Source organism: Ylistrum balloti, unplaced genomic scaffold, assembly GCF_031769215.1.
Source record: "Ylistrum balloti isolate Yb309-2 unplaced genomic scaffold, AGI_CSIRO_Ybal_v1 Utg370452, whole genome shotgun sequence".
Lineage (NCBI taxonomy): Eukaryota > Metazoa > Mollusca > Bivalvia > Pectinida > Pectinidae > Ylistrum > Ylistrum balloti.
The window spans coordinates 309,730-324,669 of NW_026782300.1; positions in this window are offsets into that span (position 1 = coordinate 309,730).

A 14,940-nucleotide genomic window follows, 5' to 3' on the forward strand; every position below is an offset into this window, starting at 1 on the left:
TCCTTTTTTTAATACTGATGCTGAGAAGGCAGTGGTTGAATAAGTATCATGAGGGGTATTGTGAGTACAGCAGTTGAACTGAATTGATTGGCGTAGGGGTGTGTGATGGTTGAACTTTACTCGTAGTCACTGAGTATGCTGAGACTAGTGTTAAGCATGTTATTATGGGAAAAATTTGCACTCAACACTTGCCCTTAAACTCGCAGATGTAGATGTGACCAAGCTGTCATGGAGGGGGAAGTGTAGGAATATGACGCTTCACTCAATATTGCATGATCTCAACCCACACTGTCCTGTTGATAATTGATCAACGCTTTTATGGGGCATTTTAACGGAGATTTCAAAAGGCAACGTACACATTTAAGTGCTTCAGTCATCGTCATGGTGATCTTCAATGTTTTAGGATTTTAAATTTAATTTTGAAATCTTTAGTGCTAGAATGACAGGGTAATTTGGTTTTGGTAAATTGTGTTCATGTATAATTTAGTTATAGGAGTGACTGGACTCAATATCCATGTAGAGAACAATGTCCTCAATCGAAACACACTTAAAACGGTGAAATAATTTCAGAATCTGCACAGACTTCATCAGAGTTTCTGCAGGGTAACAAGAGACCTTGTGTTTCTATCCAAGTCCCTAAATGGAGAGGAGAGAATGAGCTTTTTTATGTTGTTATTTCTCTGTAGCTGACAAGGGACCATGGTTTCTCTTTGGTAACTGCAATAGAAGGGACAGTAAACAGACTCTACACTGTGGTTTCTCCTCGGTAACCACAGTAGAAGGGACAGTAAACCAACTCTAGACTGTAGTTTCATACCTTATAGGAAATAGACTCTAGGTTATGGTTTCTCCTCAGTAACCACAGTAGAAGGGACAGTAGATACACTCTAGACTGTGGTTTCTCCTTGGTAACCACAGTAGAAGGGACAGTAGATAGACTCTAGACTGTAGTTTCATACCTTATAGGAAATAGACTCTAGGTTGTCGTTTCTCCATGGTAACCTCAATAGAAAAGGTAACCACAATACATTTCAGTGCCCTTTTTCTAATTTGAGACGTGAAATGTACTTTGTCATTATCAAACAGTTACTGAATCAACACCAGAAATATCAAATAAACTCCAGACTTTGGGTGTCATACATTGGCACTACAGGAATATGTTATTATTGGAGCAAATTGCCACTACATACTTTCACCAAATTAGATACATACCATAGAAAATAGAATGTTTATCTACAATTTTTTTTTAGGTATCAGATATTTTCTAATCACTTTTTCTATGTGTGTGGTGATAGAGTTGTTTTTTTTAAAAGGAATATTAACATTTATGTGTTTGAAGGTGATGACTTGAGTGAAATGACAACCTTTCAATGTTGTTAACATACACCAGATAGGTAGCTGGTATACATGTGTATGTGAGCACACTTTTATATCATGAACACCAGAAACTATAATGAAACCATATATCTAATGCCTCCAGTGAGCAATTTTGTCCTGAATATGAAATTAACAAAGATACGCTTTAGGGATCTAATTTTCTTTGTTCATATATGAATATGTTTTTACTGTAGATAACTCATTTATAATGTTTCTTGGGTTTGTTAAAAATACATTTTACTAAAAGGACAAAGTTTTATTGTGTCCAATTTTTCCAAGATCAATGATAGTAACCTAATGGCCTAGACATTTCCCACTTCTGTCGACAAACAAATCACAATTATCATTACAATGATACAGTGTTTGTAACGTTTGTTGATAATTTTATCTTTAAGCTTTCTGTTAATCTGTCGTTTTTATTTTACAAACATTTGGAATTAATCTACTAAGCAGTTTTGTTATTTTGAGGGCAATGTATTTGGTAAGTATGAATTGTAAATATTGAAAGTCAAATATCATGTGATTCAAGGGTTAAAGGTCAAGGATCCATTTAAAGATGACTTCAAACAGAGATGACCAAGATAAGTTGTCTTGCAGTAAAAACATAAATATATTTTAAATTCCCATTTCTTGCAAAAGTTACTTATTTTGAAATGATGGCAATAGATAAGGATGTGTAAGAACATTAATTTCAGTTCATAAAATCCATGGTGTGATGTTCTTAAATTTTTCATGCCAACTTCATTCCTAACGATAGCATGCTGCCTTATGTAATTAAGAAAGTAAGACTCGATGTTGCCCATGTGCCCAGGTTTCTTCTCTTGTAATGTATGTCAGGAGTGTGTGGCTGGCCTGTTGCCACAGCAGAGTGTGTAGGGTGGTGCCGCCCATGTTAATGGCCGCCAAGGGGCCATTTACAACAGCGCCAACAGCTTCAACACTTTCTAAACTATTTTGTTTTTCAATAGCTTTGGCTTTGCTGATTATTTTGGGAAGAGTATATTTGTATATTGAGAACAAGTTGGAATCCTGGTAAATACCGAAGGTTTGTTGTGAAGGATACACTAACGAAGACACCCAAGATCAAAGTATTATTTGACATGTCAGTTAAGTTGTCAAGGCAGACATGATCGGATATAGATACTGCCAGTCAAAACATTTTAATGCATCTGCAACTGCTATATGGATTAGAAATGTGAGTATAAAAACTGCATAGCAGGTGACCGGCTGCTTGATCACCACAAATGCTTGCCTCAGGTGTCTGTTTTGTTGTGTCAGAATCCTTCAGAAAAAAATGTTCAAAACAATTTCAGGCAAAAGTTTTGAATTGAAACGAAACAAGACATGAAACTAAGTAGTTGTCTTGCTTGTGCCTTGGTTTTCTGCTCCGTTGTAAATGTATGATGGGTAATACAGTTATGAAGCTTTTCTAGCATAGAACCAGATATAGATACAAGGGTTGGTGTACTTTTGGCAGTATTTAAAATGTTATCAACTAACAGAATTTCTGGCTGGAATATACGAAAACCGATCTGCTGTCCCACCCCTACCCCACACCCTACCCCCTACCCCCAACGACTGTTATGTGATTTCTTTTTAATTGTGGTAGTCTCAACCAGTCAGCTAACCACTTGTCTCACAAAATGGAGAGAAAACGGTTTTCTAATAATATTATATACGGTAGGTTTTTTTTTTTTTTTTTTCTATTTTAAACAAAAATCGATTGAAAATTACTAATGGATATCTGAGCATCTTTCAAAGCCCATTATATACCACTTAGTAACTGACGCAGTTGCCTGCAATGATGTTCATTTCAACTGTCAGAAGAATGATTGTTTTGGTTTTGTCACCAAGCTGTCGCCTGCTTTCACAAGTATATGTATTTGGTTTGCCATTTGACTGGAGTATTCACAACATATTCAGTAGAAGTGCTGGTTCTTTTTCTTTAAAGATAAAAGAGTCATTTTCTCAAAATTTGGTTATTCATTTACAGAGTTGAAATATTATTGGTGTTTTAAAACAGAGAAAGTATGGGAAAGATTTGTATTGTACAATACGAAATGCCTGTCAATCATCAATTTTGCATGGATATCGTTTTTAGATTGTCTTGTTGTTTGTTATAAAATTTCCCTTTACCATTGCTCTATACACTTAATTAAGTTCACCTGTCAATATCTTCATTGTATCCCAAACTCTCACACACAATAAAGCCTTGTCGGACAATGTTTCTGCTTCATTTGAACATGAGAAATGGCTCCGTAAGATGTTTTAATCTTTTGTTTTCACAGAGGAAAAAAAAAAACCTTGTTTCAGAGCCAATTATAGAAATGCTGTCACACACAATGTAAAAGCTCTAACTTACAGGATCTTACTTGGTGGCGGGAGCTGGTGTGTGTTGAACACTAAGGGTGTGCTTGTTACACTGATTACAGATTAAGATATTGACTCTTTTTCCACTAGATTAGAAAGACGATTATTACAGTATTGATGGCGTTATGATTGTTTGTCACACTTTATAATTGTGTTCATTTTAACAAGAGAAGAATTTTTTCAATGTTTTATTCAAAACTGATAGTTATGCTGTTTATTTAATTTGTGCACAGTTAGTTCCATTGTACTAGTTTTAACAAATGTAAAAATATTTATTTATTCATATTAATTAATTTATTTATTTATCTATACAACATTGATGATCTTGCTGTTTTATACAAATATAACAGGTAGTACATATCTAGTTTGCACATGTACTTTACACCGACTAAACCCTTTTAAACGTTTCATGAAATAATCACAAGATTTGTGTAACCAAGTCTGATGCAGAATCGTGAAAACTATTTAGTGTTCGCTTTAGTTTGTCAAATGAAATTGCTGCAGGCTTGTACAAAGATACATCTCCAAAGCAATATTTCTTATCAAGCATCTTCTCAATTTTTTTCATGCCTAGATGAGAATTTGATCAGTGCTGTTGTTTCAGTGGAAGTTAGGTTCAATTCATCAGATGTTACGTCAGTAATGTAAATTTTTTGAAAGAGGCCATTTTGCTACAGTGGTCCGTGTGATGAGATATACTGCATTCGATTTCTGTAGATAAGTGATCACAGACACAAGTTCATCTCTCGTCCAAAGCAAATGTATTTTCCTCCCCTAAGACCTGACATTTTAGATGCACCTGCTGACAGATGTGTAATGGCGGACACAAGCGTTTTTAATGTTTAGAGATGGTGAGATGTCATTTGAGTACATATCAATTAAAAGAATTTTCTAATTAAGAGACTATGCTAATTTGCACTATCTTTTGTATTGTCCATCTGTTCTTGCGATTCAAACCAATTCATTTCCTAGTAGTGTTACAAAAACCATATTGACATCACACAAAACTCTATTAATCATTCCAACAATGTTTGACAAAAACACTTTAGTCATGTTATTTGAGTAGGATTTGTCAGTGGTTTTTATATTAAATAACATTTTTTAGATCCAGGTTACAAAATCATATCATAATTGTCAGGTTACAATAATGATTTAAATTATTATGTCAAAAGTCTAGGTTTCCTGTTCATCGACCATGAAAAGTATTTTAGGCAAGTATTGGAATATGACAAAAGAGACAGATGTACTTTCTTTATACATGATTTCTATAGGAAAATATATATACTGCGGTAAATTTGTTTTATCGTTTTGTCAAATCTTGCTTCTGTCATTGTGAAGTCATTGAAGCTTGACAGAAATTAAATCTGTATAGTAAGATGTTATGGTTGGGCTACTGACACCTGATGTTGACGATTTTCTGGGTGGTGAATTTCACAGGAAGTGATAAGTAATCGTGTGTCGAGTGTGTATCATCCCATGTTCTGAGTGAGCATTTAGTCGGCGATGATGACACAGGTTATGGTAGGTACAACTTTCATATGATATCTCTATTTAGTTACAATGTAGCAGCTGAAAGTTTAAACTTGGGCTTTGTTGGCTGTTTATATATATAGCCACACAGGACAGTAATTTTCAAAGCATGAAACATGACTAATGGAATTTAGAACATTGTTAGAAGTAGAAATTTATTTAACATAGAATCATTTAGCCTTCACCTGTTGGCAGTCAGATTTTTAACAGCTTGATCTGTTGTTCCGATTTGACTGTCATAACTGTTGATCAAACTTTAGAAGGGATAGACATTTTTCCATGGGCAGAGAAAGATACCGATATAATTTGTTTTAAAATATATTTCCAAGACATTTTACAATGACGCTATATGTGTTTAAGCCTTCACACAAATCAGAAAATAAATTTATATTATGATCAAAAAATGTTACTGAAGCTAACAATATTGGCTAAAAATTGTAGGAAATGTCAGTTACTCACAAGTTTAGGTCAGAGAAACACATCCCATATTGATGCTACAAGTTTGTTATTAGTCGTGATACGCTATTGATCAATTTTGCTAAACCACCATCCTTACCACTCGTCCCTTTTAGTTTAAACTTTGATCATTTGTTTCATTAGATTGTAGATCAGATGAAATAATATACAAAGCATATTTCCTAAACTTGTTATACAATATGATTTGCATTTAATTCATATAAGTTTGTTATTAAAATTAGCAATTGTACGTTTTAAACACACCATGCAGACTGTTGCAAACATTATACAGTTAGTCTGCTTGATGAGTTCGTTTTTTTGTTTATCGTCTATTTTCTTCAAAAACAGTTTTTGATGTATGATCTAGATATTCTGGTCACAGTTGATGAATTTAAAGCTGTCACAGATGCTTATATGGGAATTTTTAATTCAATATGTTTTTCTTTGTGTTGTTGAGTCACGCGAACCCTCTAAAGTCTGTATAGTTTTTAAAGATTTCACATTGTGTATACAAGTATTGTGACACTATGTGGTTAGATAGCATGTTGGAACTGTTGTGCGTAGAAGTATAGGTTACATGTGGCATGTACATTGACATCGTAAATGAAATGTATCTGCTCGGATCAGATAACTTTATTGGAAATTGATTCAGTGACATACATTACTGGTTGATGAAATGTGATCACCCAGAACATTTTTTTATATATGACACATGTGTATCATTTTGTATCAAAACACATTTTATGTATTGTATATTCTAAAGGTATTTTAAATCTAATTTCTGTTAAATAGATATAAAAATTATATCCCATAGATTTACAAGGTTAACTTCGACTTTTTATTTCGGTAGTATTCTAGCACTGATAATTACACCATTGTTGAACAAGTTATTATAATAATATAATTATACCAATCTTCTGGGGTCACAAACTTAAATGAGGCAAATTATGATAAATGTTTATCGATGATTTACTTTAACTGACTCACAAAGCGCGGCACTGGTGCATTTCTTCTATAAATCGTCAAATATCCTGTTTCACTGGCGTATACATGAATCAATTAATTCCATTGACAAAATCGGTAGATTTCATCGGTAAAAAAGCAATGCTGGTGCCATAAACATTGATACTTCGATATGGCGGTGTATAACAGTCGACATTTTAATTACGGAGTGACGCTGGTCATTTCTGGATGAACAAACACAACTTACGTCGAACAATAGCCCAACATTTGATCTGTATCCTGTGTTGTCATGTAATTGTACGATATCACATGATAGATGTATTGACCAAATATGGGAATGTTAGTTGCACCAGCTCAATTAACTTTGTCAATTAGTTGACTAATGTCACAATGAATAATGAGTTATAGATTTAACCTAGATAGATACAGATATAGCATACTGGGTTTCTGTGTGTAATGAATTATTTATCTCACTTCTTTGTTGGAGTTTTTTTCAGGTTCAGGTCAGAGAGAGAGAAAGAGAAATGAAAATGTTGAAAGATGCTTTGTCAATGAATGATATGCTGTAAAAATATGTTTTATTAATTAATCATTCAGTTGGTAAGAATTTATTAAGTTCATGCTGCCAAATGGATGTAACTTTATAGGTTGTATGTTTTGTTAACATAAAAAAAGGAATATCTGTAGATGAATATTCCATCCAGGACCCATAATAAAGAAAGACAAGTGGTCAGATTCTAAAGTAAGATATCAGAACTAGATGTCAGGTCCCTGTGTCTCTCAGTTTCCAATGTATAAGCTGGACTAATGGAAAGATCTCTTTGTAAGCCATTGGTCAGTTTCCTTTAGGTCAGATGTCAGGTTAGCTCACAGGTCCAAGTGTCAAACCATTTCTCAGGTTCCTGTATCAGGACTTCTGTCAGGTCCCTGTGTCAAACTGTGTCACTGTGTTGTCTTTGTGTCGGACTTCCTGTCAGGTCCCCGTGTTAGGCAAATGGTAAGATTCCATGGTGAGGTGTCAGGTCCCTCTGTCGGGCCTTCTATCAGGTCCCTGTGTTAGGCAAATTGAAAGATTCCATGGTGAGGTGTCAGGTCCCTGTGTCAGACCTTCTATCAGGTACCTGTGTTTGGCAAATTGAAAGATTCCATGGTGAGGTGTCAGGTCCCTGTGTCAGACCTTCTATCAGGTCCCTGTGTTAGGCCAATAGTAAGATTCCATGGTGAGGTGTCACGTCCCTGTGTTAGTGATTAGTCGGGGAAACACTGGTACAGCCTTTCACCTACAGTAATCACATGAAGTGGTCTGCTATAGGACAGTAACCGAGGACAGTAACCACAATGTTATACACAAATTCTGGTGTTATTTCTGTTATCCTATCCCCATCTGTAAATGTCATTGACTTTATTTAGGTTAGATTGTTGATGAATAAAATGACTTTCATATAACAAAAGGTACAGCTTCCATACAATGGAAAAGTGATACTGGACTTCCATATTGGTCAGGAAATATCACATGATCCTCCAGCAGTGTGTCTGAAATGATTTTCAGTTACGGTGTTACATTCTAATTGATTTTAATTCACCCACAAAACGAGACAAAACCAATGACACCGACATTATATCTAGTCGTTTATTTTAATCTGATTCTATTGTAAGGATCATGGTATGGATCATTTACTACCCTTCACAAGATTCTGGATTTCTCTGTTTATTTGGGAATGATATTTCAACCACAGATCTACACAGAATTATGTCCTATTGCTTTGGCTTAAGTTTTCACCTGATAACTTTCTATTTAAACAGGATCCTTTTTATTCTATATGCTTTTTATACCTTCTTAACCCTGACTCTTTCTAATGGTAGCTCCCACTATTAATACATACCTACTTAACCTCGACTTTTCTAATGGTATCTCCCACCATAAATACATACCTACTTAACCTCGACGCTTTCTAATGGTAGCTCCCACCATAAATACATACCTACTTAACCTCGACCCTTTCTAATGGTAGCTCCCTATGTTCCCTGATGACTCTAGCACTAGATATTTAATGATGTTGCCTGTTATAGATTGTGTTCAACTCAATTTCACATACAGCCATATTTGGAAAGTACAACATCATCCTCAGGTTTGTGATACAGATCTACATTGCCACCACCAACATGACATGAGGAATTTTCCTTCTTTTGGAATCAAAGGTCGCTATAATGACAATTTTCTAGAGTCAACATGCAGCGTTCGTGATGTGTACTGGTGTGTAATCAACACCAAACTTATAAATAATTAATCGATGCTGCAATTGATTTTGATAATATTGTTTCGAGTACTGGATTTCCTCCTGGGACTATTTGTATTTATTGAATATTCACTGTGTTAGACCTCCATTTTGAGTACAATCCCTCCCTGTCCAACCAATCACACTTACACAATTCATCAAACAGTCAAAAATATTATTTTGAATAAAGCCATTCTTTGATATAGGGATCACAGCTTCACTATACTGTAAAAATTTAACTTTTTAGGGGAATTTATTTTTGCTGGTACTCACAAATTCATGTATCCAAGAACTTTTAGAATAAGTATATGATACATTGAGCTATATATTCCACGAAATCAAATGCCAAGGGAACAGTACGTATTTTTTTTTTAACCACAAAAATAAAGCCTCCCAAAAAGATATGCTTTTACAGTAGGTTAGATGAAGATAGGATGAGGCCAATGAAAAGCTTGAGTGTCATCTCACTGAACTGTTGTAAACTGTATACAGTAGCATGACATATTAGTTTCCTGATGGGACAAACCAGAAACATGTTAATGAAGATGCTATAGAAAGCAAAGCAGGACCTTGATCTTCTAAATTTGAATTTACAAGTAATTTTCTTTTATCAACATCAAACACTACGATATGCAGTGAACTAATTTCCCGCGAGATTTGTTATAAACCCGTTTTATGGTATGTGTGAATAAGATTTCAGTATCAGAAGACATACGATTGAATGCATTTATAGAAAAACAATTCACACTTCGTAATTCTTTTTATAAATTCTGTTGTATAAATTCACAGCTGAGCTTGATGTTGGTCCCTGTAGCGTTTCTATTAGATATTGACTCCCAGCATAACGGCGGTAAACACAGATAATATGAACTAGATTGAACCACATAATTACAGATAAATGTAATGATTTCACTGTTTTCTATTGTAAAGGGCTCATCAGGTCTGTCTGTTTAGCAGATGTCACAGTTTATTTATCATACAAATACTTTATAACCTTCGGGAGGACATATTGATTTTTTTTGTTGATATGAGTATAAAACATCATCAATACAGCATTGAACGAATTATTTACCAAGCCATCATTAAATCTCGGGGCAGCAAATCTCCTTGAAGGCTAAATAGGTTTACCAACTAACAACATTGGGATAAGGTGAGAATTAACCTTTTTGAAGCAGATCAATATATATAATGGATTTGCAATTTTTCATCAGTATTTTTCTTTTTTATCTTTTTTTTAAATAACGTAGAGATTACCTCAGGTTACCATGAGGCAGTAAATACTTGCTGCTTACACAGAAGGCAGTGATATATATGAGCTCTGTCACCTTGGTACATACACAGTTTCACTATTCTAGATCACAATACACGTTTGTTTAAGGGATTGTAATATCTCTCTGGCCCATGTTATATATATATAATATGCTGTCTGTTAAAATGGAAAGTGTTAAAATAATCTGTGGGTTGTTTCCAACAAAGCATGGCTGATTGACGTTATTGTAAGACGAGTCTATTGGACTCATTGTGTAATGTGTAACGAGGACAGGTGTTCATTTTAAACCACCTCTCCAGGTAGGTCAGTAATTACTGGTGTCGTAAACAGGCTGGAAAAAACAGCTGCGGAAACAGACAGGACACGTAGTCATATGGCCACTTACAGAAACGAAGGCTTCAGATGCACATTGATGACAAGTGGCTGATTGTCTGGGTATCGACTTGTCAGATAGCGGTGAGGAACTAATGTTCCACCTGAGGGGGAATGATTTAATTCTACACTCGACCTCGTCAATACCGATGTTTATGGTACAGATTTATGATAGAATTATACATTTTTACCTGTGTGGATAGTGATTTTAAATCACTTGCCGTTTACATGTTAATGGACTGTTAGGAATGCGCTGGACTTGATCAAGGTGAGACCCTCTTTGATATTTACCTGGTTTATAAATATATTATATGCTGTCTTTGTCATCAAATGTGGGGATCATCTGTCTCCTGTCTGTGTCATGTCCATTTGATGACTTTGTCAGGAAATAATTGGATCACTATTAACATGCCAGGTTTGTAGTCTTTTTATGGCATGCTTTGTGAGTAAAGCTAAACAGGGAATGACTATTATTTTCTATAGATTTGTCTTATTTCCTGTGATCTAGACTTACATTTTGTCTAGTTGGCTCTATAAAAACAGATCAAGACAGTAATTATGTTTTTTTTTTAATCGATTACACATAATTATTCAGACTTCTATCAATCTTTAAACAAAGTTAAAGTAATGTTTAATTTCCAGTTACTTTTACTGAAAAAATATCAAACTTGAATTACCATCCATTAAACCCATGTCTATCATAATAAGCCCACTTGTATAACTTTTATTACCATCTGTTAAGTCCATGTCTAGTATAATAAGCCCACCTATATAGCTTATAATTATATAAAAATGTAACTAAAAAGAACTTTTTTGGTTTTGATAATAGATCCTGATCTATTGAGTTATATTATATATTAGACACTGTCTGATAATGACAACAAGTCTAAACCTTCAGACTGATATCTGTTATACTTGTATATGGTACATTTTAACTATCAATTAGTTAAATCTGCTAGTGAAATATGAACGAGGTAGGAAAATTTTGATACATTCCTCAACTTTTAAACTTTACAGCGTCAACTTAAAAACCTCTTTATCTGTCATCATGAAAATTTACCTGGTGTACCGTCTCCTCTCTGGCAGTACTGTTTTTAAAGTAGTGAACTGTCTCAACTTTCAACATCAGTGACAATATTGACAATTTTTGTTTCTCCTGTTGTTTGCCTTGTTTTGCCATTAGAGAACGTGACATTATTTTGGATTGATCAAGATTTACATGGTGAGTGTCTTTGATGAAGCAAAAGACACCTACCCTTCTGGAACATCATAGGTCTTATCGAAACTCCTTGTGCTTTTTTCATGAGTTTCCATCTTACTCTATCTGGTTGATACTTTGCCCTAGTTAAATTTGAATCAAGATTCTGTTGACATGTTGGTACTTTATATCCTGTCTCTTAGTGATGATATAAATATACCTAGAACATCATGAATGAGTGTATGTAATTCCACAATAAAAAGGAAAACAAATTAAACAAGGAGACCAATGAAATCAGTTTCCTAATAACAATGCTTATTAAGATTTGATCATTGTTTTAACCAAACACAAAAAGAATTAACAAACAAAAAATGTTCAATTTTTTTATGTACACAAAAGTGGAAATCTTAATTGTGAAAAGATAAATACAGAAAAATTATTTAGATTGTCAGATTCTTATCGTGGGTTTAATGTATTTATGAAGGAAACTTCGAATTAGGGTAATTTTTATTTCCTGTAGAAATATATCGATAACGTTACGTAACAATCTCATGTCGGACTTTGCATGTAATCCCTGGTAATGCCATTCAGGATTGGTGTCTAAGTAACCGTTTGATGATCCTGACATTGATGAACAATCACAGTGTATTGTGAAACAAATTAGCATTCTGCTTCCTAACAAATCTTCAGCTGGTTTTTGAAAAGACAGCTGAAAATTTTTTTTTCTCATTAGGCGAGTTTCCGATTTCAAAGACGTAGCTCAGCAAGTGTATATTGGTATCGATTGTTTTATCAAGGAGATGTTTACAAATTAATGTAGTCTATAAGATTATGATGAGGACTGGATAGTGGCCTCAGCGTTAATGATATTGCACATGTTATGTTGTATAGGGAACTTGTTTAATGGTGTAAAATCAATACCCTGGTCTAACAACAAAATCTTTTGTACATTGTGTCACCTTTCCTTTGAATATTTTAAATATTCACCAATATTGACTAATGTATTGGAAGTAATTATTTGCTGGAAAACAATTGTACACATGTGTGTCTACTTAAGTATTTATCTACTATTGGCTTATAGGCGTAGAAGTATCCACGGTCTGATATTGATCGAGTCTATATGACTATAGTTGTTTCATCGTTCTACCTTTAGAAATATTGGTATTTGGTTTTGAATTATTTAAACAGCATTGTTATATATTTTAATAGCTGTCTATAGTTATTTACTTGTCAGTATTGGGGGATTCGCTGTCTAATATTAACAGGCCTTCAAATTGAGTTGTAAAATGAATAAGAAATGAACAGGAATTTCCATTATTGTATAAAAGAGGCCTGCATGATCTAGATATTTCATTGTATCTGATCGTTTTGATAAAGTAACTGTTTTAACAGAATTACAATTTATGAAATTTCAGGCAAGGTTTTCTGTGGTGATGGTTTTGAAATTAACCTGTTTTCTTTTTATGAAAACTGTCTTTAAATTGGCATGATATTTCTTCAAAGAGATTTATCTTCAATGTAAAATGATTGTCTTAAAAAATGATCCAATATTCAGTCCTGGTTCTTGATAGTGTTTGCATGGGATGGGAGGGGGGGGTGGTCAAATGATACCCAATGCCCGCATTGATTCCTTCAAACAAATATTTAAGATTTTTGAGGTAAGTTTAGACAACAGTTTCAATAATAAACATAGGCTTGTATTACTGTTAATGATAAGATGCTATTTTAGAAAATCTCTGCCAAAGAAATTATGTGAATACTTTGTGACGGTCTCTAAACACATTCATTAACAAAACCTAATTTCTTTAAAGGCAATGTTTTCTTGCTGAAACTGTGTTTCTTCATGATTGATTTTACAAGATGACAAATATGGTATAATTGGCTATACAGTATTCCGGTAGATAAAATCATACTAGGTAAAAGTTCAAGTGCCATATAAGGATTTACGAGCATGTAAGAGTTTCAAAGTATCTGAAATAGCCAATAGACTTTGTGATGATCAGTGTTCAGAAATTTTATAGAGTAGTCGTTTGAGGTGTTTACAGTGACATGTTTGTATTTTTCTAATTACTAAATCAGAAATAGAATCTATGGTGACAGTGAAATACACAAAAAAAAGGACATAAAGATTGAAAGCATGAAGATTATCTTCTAAACTAACAATAGTAGATGTTGCCATGGTCGTTCAAAGGAACACCTGTCATAGTTTCATGGTTTTTCAGGTTTTTCGCTGATAAAAGTTGTGAGATTAAATATTGAGAAGGTTTAGAATAAGAAGATTTTCCTGTTATGGCATTTGAGCTGCTTAAATATTCCATCATATGGTAATGTAGGTGGGGATATGTTTTACCTTAGATATACACTTTGGGTTAGGAACCCTAAAAGCTTGTCTGAAATAAATTCACCTGTGGGTAACAAATTTTGCATGGGGGTACGGTTGGGAGGGAGGTCTGTTGGGTATTATCTGAGTTGGCAGTCATTGTGTATTGCACACAGCTTAGTTCACAAAATCATTTAAGTTTTTTGCCAGCTTCTGCCTACATCCTTACAGCAACTGATATTTGGTGCATCATCTAGGCACATACTTTAGACAATTAAATACCTTGTCACCTTTAGGTGATTGTTTTATCTCTTTCTCTCACTGTGACAATATCAGTATGCTATAGTTTTCCTGGTTGGTGCTGATTTAATCCTCCACAGCAACGTTTTCCTGACAGATTTGTGAGAATGATTGTGCCTCCCACTGAAATCTCCAAACAAGTTTTCCTCTGTTCAAATCAAAAGACAAACCATTATATTGAGAGGGATTGGTAAACACTGTGGTGGAAAGGATGAGGAAGAGTAGAATTTCTGAAGAAGTCTTAATGAAATTTTGTTGGCAAAGTTACAAAACTAATAGTCACATTCCAAAGGTGTAAACTTTAGTGTTTCTAAACAGAATAATTATCTTTGACAGATTTATTTCATCATACACAAGGGAGACTCTGTATTAGAATATTTCATCAATATGCTTAATACAATGTACATTTTACTGTCTATTTCATTGTACACGATTGTTATGGCAGCAAGATCTGCTTTGATATCAGATTACATAAAAGTTTCTTTCAACAAACTGCAATCTCTGAGAT